Source organism: Amia ocellicauda, chromosome 14, assembly GCF_036373705.1.
Source record: "Amia ocellicauda isolate fAmiCal2 chromosome 14, fAmiCal2.hap1, whole genome shotgun sequence".
In the NCBI taxonomy this organism is placed as follows: domain Eukaryota; kingdom Metazoa; phylum Chordata; class Actinopteri; order Amiiformes; family Amiidae; genus Amia; species Amia ocellicauda.
The window spans coordinates 1,020,440-1,030,061 of NC_089863.1; positions in this window are offsets into that span (position 1 = coordinate 1,020,440).

Genomic DNA, 9,622 nt, shown 5'->3' on the forward strand with positions numbered 1-9,622 from the left:
ACACAATTCTGAACTTCCTTTGAATTAACATTTTTCAGATACCTTTGATGCCAGGATCTGCAGTTTGTGTATCTGCTCGCCAATTGAAGTCTCTAAAGAGCCTGAACCCTTCCGTCTACATTGGAGATCTTGCTGTCCTGGTGATTGGAAGGGAAACCTTGACTGCATCCAGTCTGACTGGCCGGCAATCTGGAGCACACAAAGACCTTGAATCCAAGCCAGCCTTGGACCCTGAGAAGATTGCTGCCATAATCGGTGTGTAGGATGCATTAAGTACACATTTTAAAGTCTATGTACTATGTTAAAGGCACTGTGAATTTCTTGTTAGTGTTTTGTTAATTATTTCGCTGTTCAATCAGTAGTGATTGTGCGTTATGATTTCAGTAAACAAATGAGAACATTCCCTCCACAAGAGAGCCTATGAAATAGCTTCTATTAGGTATTTTCAGTCTGAAGGAAAAATCCTTGAATTCCTCTTTTCTGATATACTTCTGTATTCAGAGTCTCTTGTCGTCTTGCCCGGCTCACTAACGTGCAAAAATCAAATCACTGATTTTTTTGTGCAATCGATAAGGGATTCGTTGGTAGCGTATTTGAAACTGGAGATATTTCATGTTTTTTGACATGGTTTTGTGGACAGCTTCAAAATCCCAGAAAATACACACACGTTTTAAAACGAATAGTGCTTATGGTTAAGTGACAGTATGCTTTTTTTATTTTATTTTTATTTTACAGGGCATGCTATGGAGAAATTCAAAGAAGTAACAGTGCAAGATGTCCGGAGAATCATACGCAAGAAATGCAACAATGCTTCAAACAAGTGAAGGCAGACAGTATGTGAGCCTGCATTTCATGTACGGAAAAAAAAAAAAGAAATATATTGTTACTTAAAATAACCATGTTCATTTTAACATACCGTAGGTCAAAATAGGTCAACCAGTTGTTTAGTTTTTTTGTTTATATACAACCAGAATTCTTAGTTATTTGTAATTTCAAAGTCCATCCTATGCACAGATTATGGCATCAATATTTTCAATGTTCAAAGCTGGTTCTAGTGCTTATGCTATTGTTTAGCCCCCTTTCGGACTGAAACTATATAGCTAGATTGTCGGTATTGTCAGTTTTACAATATTGCTTTAAGTTTGTTAAATACTGTAAATATGTTTAAATATTCTTTCACTAAACAATAAATGTGTCTGAGTCACACTTTGTGTCTTGAGTTTCTACCAGTAAGGGTATACAAGTGATTCCTTTATTTTAAAGATGTTAAATATACAGTAGTATGTTTCTTGTAAAGTCTGAAGTGGAAGTCATACCAGACACATGACCCCAAGTGTTAAAGTATTGTTTAAGTAAACAGTAAACATGGCTCGTAGGTATACTGAAAATGTATAGTTATAGTATACGGTCACAACTACCTAGCACTTACACTACATCCCCGCTAGATGTCGTCATTACCTTGTCATGTTCAGTCACTTCTGCCAGCTTCAATCATCCCATTAACATTCCGGAAACCCTCATGTACTTGTTCTCTCACACGCTGCTCCCATTCGCCCTGCACCTCCCAACCTAGTTCACTGTTCCGTTTATAATCCCCTCACTTCCCTCAGTCTGGGTGAAGTTTTGTTAGTTCACGCTACATCTCTGAGCATTTCTCCTTGAGCCGTTTGACCGTAGTATTTTCGAACCCTTGTCCGACATCCCGACCACGACTCTGTCTCTCCCTTGTTACTCTGTTTGCCTGATCCCACGACCCTCGCCTGTGACCTCGACACCGACTCTGCCTTGCCTTTCTTGCCCTGATCTGCCAGCACCCGACCTACGCCTGTTCAACCACCCTTTCCGCGCTCTGCAACTGGGTCCACTGATCCCGTACCCGAGGTACCCGTGACATATACATTTCAATATTTCAGTGAATCTTATTCAATTGAAAGTGTATTACAGAGATTACTTTGGAAGTATCTCTGTAGTGCACTTTCAAGTACACGTCAAAATATTCGAAAGTATACTTTTAAGTATTTCATGAAGTCTACTTTTGAAGTTGAAAGTGCATTACACAGATACATTTAAGTATTCAAAAGTAAACTTAAAACATAAAGTGGGCCAATTTAGTCTACTTAGTACAGAAATAGTGTGTGTGTGTGTGTGTGTGTGTGTGTGTATGTATATGTATATATATATATATATATATATATATATATACACACACACACTCACCTAAAGGATTATTTGGAACACCTGTTCAATTTCTCATTAATGCAATTATCTAACCAACCAATCACATGGCAGTTGCTTCAATGCATTTAGGGGTGTGGTCCTGGTCAAGACAATCTCCTGAACTCCAAACTGAATGTCTGAATGGGAAAGAAAGGTGATTTAAGCAATTTTGAGCGTGGCATGGTTGTTGGTGCCAGACGGGCCGGTCTGAGTATTTCACAATCTGCTCAGTTACTGGGATTTTCACGCACAACCATTTCTAGGGTTTACAAAGAATGGTGTGAAAAGGGAAAAACATCCAGTATGCGGCAGTCCTGTGGGCGAAAATGCCTTGTTGATGCTAGAGGTCAGAGGAGAATGGGCCGACTGATTCAAGCTGATAGAAGAGCAACTTTGACTGAAATAACCACTCGTTACAACCGAGGTATGCAGCAAAGCATTTGTGAAGCCACAACACGTACAACCTTGAGGCGGATGGGCTACAACAGCAGAAGACCCCACCGGGTACCACTCATCTCCACTACAAATAGGAAAAAGAGGCTACAATTTGCACAAGCTCACCAAAATTGGACAGTTGAAGACTGGAAAAATGTTGCCTGGTCTGATGAGTCTCGATTTCTGTTGAGACATTCAGATGGTAGAGTCAGAATTTGGCGTAAACAGAATGAGAACTTGGATCCATCATGCCTTGTTACCACTGTGCAGGCTGGTGGTGGTGGTGTAATGGTGTGGGGGATGTTTTCTTGGCACACTTTAGGCCCCTTAGTGCCAATTGGGCATCGTTTAAATGCCACGGCCTACCTGAGCATTGTTTCTGACCATGTCCATCCCTTTATGACCACCATGTACCCATCCTCTGATGGCTACTTCCAGCAGGATAATGCACCATGTCACAAAGGTCGAATCATTTCAAATTGGTTTCTTGAACATGACAATGAGTTCACTGTACTAAACTGGCCCCCACAGTCACCAGATCTCAACCCAATAGAGCATCTTTGGGATGTGGTGGAACGGGAGCTTCGTGCCCTGGATGTGCATCCCACAAATCTCCATCAACTGCAAGATGCTATCCTATCAATATGGGCCAACATTTCTAAAGAATGCTTTCAGCACCTTGTTGAATCAATGCCACGTAGAATTAAGGCAGTTCTGAAGGCGAAAGGGGGTCAAACACAGTATTAGTATGGTGTTCCTAATAATCCTTTAGGTGAGTGTATATATATATATAGTACATCTCTAGTATACTTAAAAGTACATTCAAAATAGTGTACACTGTCACTCTGCAGCTGCTGGACTGGACGCTGTCCTGAGGGCCAGATCAGGCTCTTACTGTCCCCTCTGTCCTCCCACTGACACACTCACCTTCAGAGTGTCGTACTCTGCAGACACAGCCCTTATATCCAGAGCCGTGTAAGTGTCGCTGTGTGGGTCAGACGGGGCGCTCTGTGGAGAGAGAGAGAGAGAGAGAGAGAGAGAGAGAGAGAGAGGTGGGGAAAGGCTGGGACACAGTTCTACATGCACACAGAGCGATCAATAGCCCCCTGATAGTCACCATGTTTAGGGGAATCACCGTCTCTCTCCGTGTGCCCCTCAGTGCTCAGTGTGAAGACCTGTGTGGCCAGAGGCTCTGCTGTAGAGAGTGTGGATGGATCATGGAGTACAATGTGCTCCACACAATGTCCCTCCTTTCCCTGGTATTCTGTGCCAAACCTTTACCTGAGTCCCTGTGCTGCTCTCCTGTCCAGGTGGACCAGCCTTCCTCCTTCAGAGAGCAGAAGACAGAGATCAGAGCAAGCACACAGAGTCAACACCATATAGTGTATACAGTGGCGTGGTTTCCCAACACACAAACCACGCAATTGCATGGTTCCCTGAGGGGCTAGGGGGCCCCTGATGCCTAGTAGCAGTGTTACATTACAAGCTGAATTGTAACTTGCAACAAATTGCTTATTCTTTTCGATGAAAAATAATATATTGTTAATCTCGCCTTTTACTGTTAATGTAGCAATCTTGAAGCCTCTCGGTTTAGTGCTGTGGTAAGGTCTCTGCACTGTGGTGTGGGAGACCCGCGTTCAAATACCCCTGTGGGTCCATTAGCAGTTTTATGAGAATAAAGATACATTTTAAGTTAGAATCCACATAGCCTATTATACCAGAAAATACACTAGGGCATGTTTTCATATATTTTGTATCATTGTGGGCTATTTTTGATTCAGTATTTAGTATTGTTATGCTAAGAAGTGTGTGTTTGTATACATAGCTCTGAAGTCACACGAATCAGACGAAACTCTGAGCGTTGACTAAATGGTCAGATTCCTGCAGAATGACCACGTCTGCAGGACGTGAACGGCACCCCGTGGAAACGAGCCGACAGAGTGATGCCTGGTACTTCTATAGTGTCTTAGGAAGCCTGCAGTTACAACCATGTAGCCAGAGTCATCAATTAAAACAGATGAGACTAAAGAGTTGAAAAGACTACAAGTGCCATGTGTAACTATGATTTAATTAAAGGCTGATTTGGAAGCGTTGTTGGACATTAAGAAGTATTTGATCTCAATCAAACGAGACAGTAAGTGATCAGGTTTTATTTATCTAGCTACTGAATTGACTACATACTGTATCTATTGTGTAGTATTTATTATAATGCTATTTGTTTTTAGCACAGCTTAAATTGTGATTTCCAAAATAAATGATGATCACAATATTTTGTCGATGACCTTATTGTTTGTGATTAAATGTGTGTGGCAAATTGACGGGATACCGTAGGCTCCATTTAAGAATTGTTTTTGAAACGAATCGTGTACATTGCAGCTCGCTGCAATCGTTAAAGCCAGTCATGTTGGTATTTTTGGCACAGAACCCCCACACACAACCTCACTGAAAGCACACGTGTGTAACACTGTCAATAACAACACTGAAACGGATTCATTTATATATAGTTCTTTAAAATATGTATTTGAATATAAAAACAATGTATTATAAATGCTCCTTTTAAAGTCAGGATTTTAAGTCAGAAAACTTTATAACAATGAAACTATTTGCAATATAATTGCACATCCATCTTTTAAATATGTATTCAGTTTTTGTTGTGTATTTATTAATATTTATTAATACTACCTTTATTTTGTATTTGTTTAGTAACTAGTTCTACTGTTTGGTTGAACAATAAAACTGAAGACTCCATTTTTTCAGAAAGTGGAACAAAGCCCCTGCATTCTGCACGTCTGTCTATTTACAAATGGTGATTTCATTCAGCTTCATGACACATTTGAGGCACCGTAACTCTGCCAGCTTCAGTCAATGAAAGAGCGCAAAGTGAAGAAGTTCGAGAAGGTAAGAAAATCTTTCACTCTCCCATTTTAACTTTAGTTCGAGTGCACTGACGATACTCTACCCCCCTTATAAAGACATAAGATCGTGTCAGACACTGGTGTGAGGCGACGCTAAAATTGTCATGACAGATAAAGGTGGGGCCCCTAAACTGACAAATACGCCTCTGATTTTATAGCAGCAGCAATAGTACTAGCAGTAGCATTATCATTATTATTCAAATCCCGTAAAAAGCACTATTGTGAGAGCTGCACAGGACACTGCAGCTCCATCGTCTCACTCTGTGAAAGAGCCTGAACCTCACACTGACTCGCTGACTCGCTGACACGCAGACTCGCTGACACACTGACACACTGACTCGCTGACTCGCTGAGACACTGACTCACTGACTCACTGACACACTGAGACACTGACACGAAGCTCATTGAAGATGAATGGATGCCACTGACCTTCTGACACAGATGAGAATCACTGCAGTGACAATACAGACGCACAGCGCACTCCCCAGGACAGCTGCCAGCACTGTCTCCCACTCGGCTGGAGCTCAGAGTCAGAGTAAAAACAGCATCAAATGACATTTTCAGCAGAGGGACTGAACTGCTTGTGTTGATGTGAAAGACACATATTATTAGATTACTGACACTGACTTTAAATGCCTTAAAGTAATGAACACAGTAAACCAGCCTTCAGAGCAGTGTGTGTAATCCCTCAGGTTCTTAATTAACCAGTGAGTCGGGATTTTAACACAGACTGATCTGACAGTTTCCACTGAATGCCACGCTCATGTCTCTGTGTGTAATACGCACTGTACCTGTTATAGTGAGAGGCACAGCTGTGGAGTTGTGCGCTCCATGTTTATTCTGTGCTTCACAGTAGTACTGCCCACTGTCTCCAGAGCTAAAATTAGAAATGTTCAAACTCTGCCCTGATCCTTTCCCCCAGACAGCCGCTCCACTGCTCTGAAACCAGGAGTATCTCTGCACTGGTGGGTTTGCATTGCTGCTGCAGGTCAGGGTGACAGGACTGCCTTCCACTATTTCACCAGAGGGGCTGACGGACACCGAGGTGCTCTTTGGGGCGTCTGGAAGAGAGAGCAGTCTGTGATCATTCAGGGTTTGACTGAACAGAGTGTCCTGGCAGTGAAGCCCCAGAGTGCTCAGGAGCTCAGAGAGAAGGATGACGGTCCTGGAGGTCCTGGGTTTGAGTCCCAGCTGGATCACTGGACACTGAGTGACCCCAGGGAGGTCACTGACCCCTCTGACCTTCAGTGATATCAGATGAGAAGAAAATATACTCACACTGTACGTCCACAGTCACAGCTGTAGATGTGTGGTCTCCAATCCTGTTCTGTGCTTCACAGTAGTACTGCCCACTGTCTCCAGAGCTGATATCAGCAAAGAATAAACTCTGTTTTCTCTCCAGCATTTCACTGCTCTTAAACCAGGAGTATCTCTGCACTGGTGGGTTTGCATTGCTGTGGCAGGTCAGGGTGACAGGACTGCCTTCCACTATTTCACCAGAGGGGCTGACGGACACCGAGGTGCTCTTTGGGGCATCTGGAAGAAAAAGCGATCGACTGTTGTTCAGTTTTTTACACTTTCTAAGCAGTGGATAAACATTAAACATTTAAAACCTACACAGCAAAATCTGTAGTGTTGAAATCACGGTGTTAATACTATAGTGTTAAATTCAGTGTTGTTTCAACACCAAAAAGATTCAGTTGACACTTTGAGAATTAAACCATCTTGAGAGTCAGTGTTAATACTGGGTGTCAATTTAAAGAGTGTTAGAATTTGTGGTGGTGATTGTAAGCATTAGCTGTATATGCCTGACCAGATTGTGTGTTTGATTGGGTCTGGGTATTTATTTACTGAAAAGTAAATTGTAAACCAATATATATTTTCTCTCTCTCTCTAACAAAGGACTGCTAGGTTTTAATGTACAGTATCAACATTTCTGATCATCCAGAATGTATAGAAGCAAATCTTGTTGTAATGCTAGTTATCGTTCGATCGATTAAAGCAGAGTAAACAGAGGTTTAACAACTTAATGGAGTAACAGAGTTAACACTGGTGAGAGTAGTGCAGTGTTAAATAAAATAAGCAACTCTTATAAGTGTTTATTTTATTTAACTGCCTGAGAGCAGAACTTTAACTCTGAGGCAGTGTAAAAATGCCAAAATGCCAGTGTTCATTTTACTCTGGTGAATGTGGATTATATAAACATTTTTTTTAGAGTTAATTTTAACACTTGGAGTTAATTCAACACGGGTGAATTTACTGTGTATGCTTTGAACCGCTTCACTGATGGGAGATTGTGCCCCACTACTGTCTGACCAAAATCAATTATCTATGAAACTGATCTCTTCCTGGTCATACTGAGATGCTGTTGGGGGCATCAGTCAACCCTCTGTCTTGTGACAGCTGCCAAGCAGAGTCAGTTGCCATGATGTCCTTAAAACTTAGAGTAACAAAGAACATTTAAAGGAGCAGATTTTACCTTTAAGGCAGATCAGGTGCAGAGTAAACTGGATGAGACTTGGAGTTGATATTCTGTACAAAATCTTCCAAATAATGTAAATGACACTGAAATGGTACATAGGCTGTAACTGAAGGTACTCACAGTGGACGTCCACAGTGAACCCTTGAGATCGGGTCTCGCTATACTCTCTTACAGCACAGGAGTAGTTTCCAGAGTCTCTATAGGAAACAGGATTCAAGCGCAGTGTGTTGGCGGGTGTCTGTGTGAGAGAGACGGACCGGCCATTCTTAATCCAGGTGATCTGTGTCTGTGTGGAAGAGCAGCTCCCTGTGTCACAGGTCAGGGTCACAGCGTCTCCTTCTCTCACTGTCCCATTCGCCCCTGATGGGCTCATCTTCACCTGCAGCTCTGATGGGAATTAAAGGGTTCAGGATGACCAGTCAATATGAGATTAAACACCTTAGCTTACTTCTGAGGATCCCCAAGTAAGTATGTATGTGCAGTCAATTTCTACAGTTCACAGGAATTTTAACACACCTCTCATTCCTGATGGAAAATAAACCTACAGGTGCAAAGACTTGTGATGGGTTGTGAAACAAATAAGATTTTTTGCAGCCTTCTAGTGTTTTAATGCATGTGCTGATTTCAGTATTGTCTCATTAGCTATTGATATTGTGAAAAGCATTCTCTTAAATGTAGACCTTGACTATAAATTAATGTTAATCTTTCTGCAATTTAAGTGTGGTTCTATGCATTAAAGCAACTTCGTTATAGTAAAGTTTAAATCTTCTGCATTTTTCATAACAGGACAAAATGACTGAATTCAATTCAGCAGACATGGCAACATATTGGAATACAGTGACAATCAAATCCATTTAGAAAAGGCATCGCCTCCATCAAGTGATATCTGTGGGTTTATAACTGTTGTAAGGGGTTGGTGTGTCAATCCTGAGTGCAGGCCTCGTCAATGGCCGGGGCAGCACACTGATTGTGAGTGAATGACAGAGACGTCCGTCTCCCCTGGACCTCTGCACTGTGGCCTCTATTGACTGAGTCCTCAGACTGATTCCTACTCTGTTCTTCTTCAAGCTGCACTCGTCTTAAAACAGGTGTTGCATTATGTTGGGTGTATTTTGATGAGCATTTTATCTCTGAGCTGAAGCACTGATCTAAAGAAGACCTCCCCCCCCAAAGTTATCAGATTTCCTTAAAGCGTGGGACTGGTTTACATCAAAGTGACAGTTTTGGGGAGGATGGCACCGAGAAGAGGCCAAATAGTTTGTTATTCTGCTATGAGATGTCTGGAGAAAGGGGCCTGTAGGTAATAAAAACTCTTTGAAGTGGACGAGAGCCGAAATCCCGACACAGAGCTACGAACCCGGGCCAACCGGCATTTCCAAAAGATGGCATGGATTGACATCAGTCATAAATCAAGCCCCCCTCCAATAGGACACTGGGGGCTGAATTCGAAATCCAATCTCAAAAACTCAAGAACCAATCACCTATTGATCTGACAGACTATAAGGAACTGCACGGTCTTTCTCTCTCTCTCTCTCTCTCTCTCACCTGAACCAGTAACTCGCTCTCACAGCTC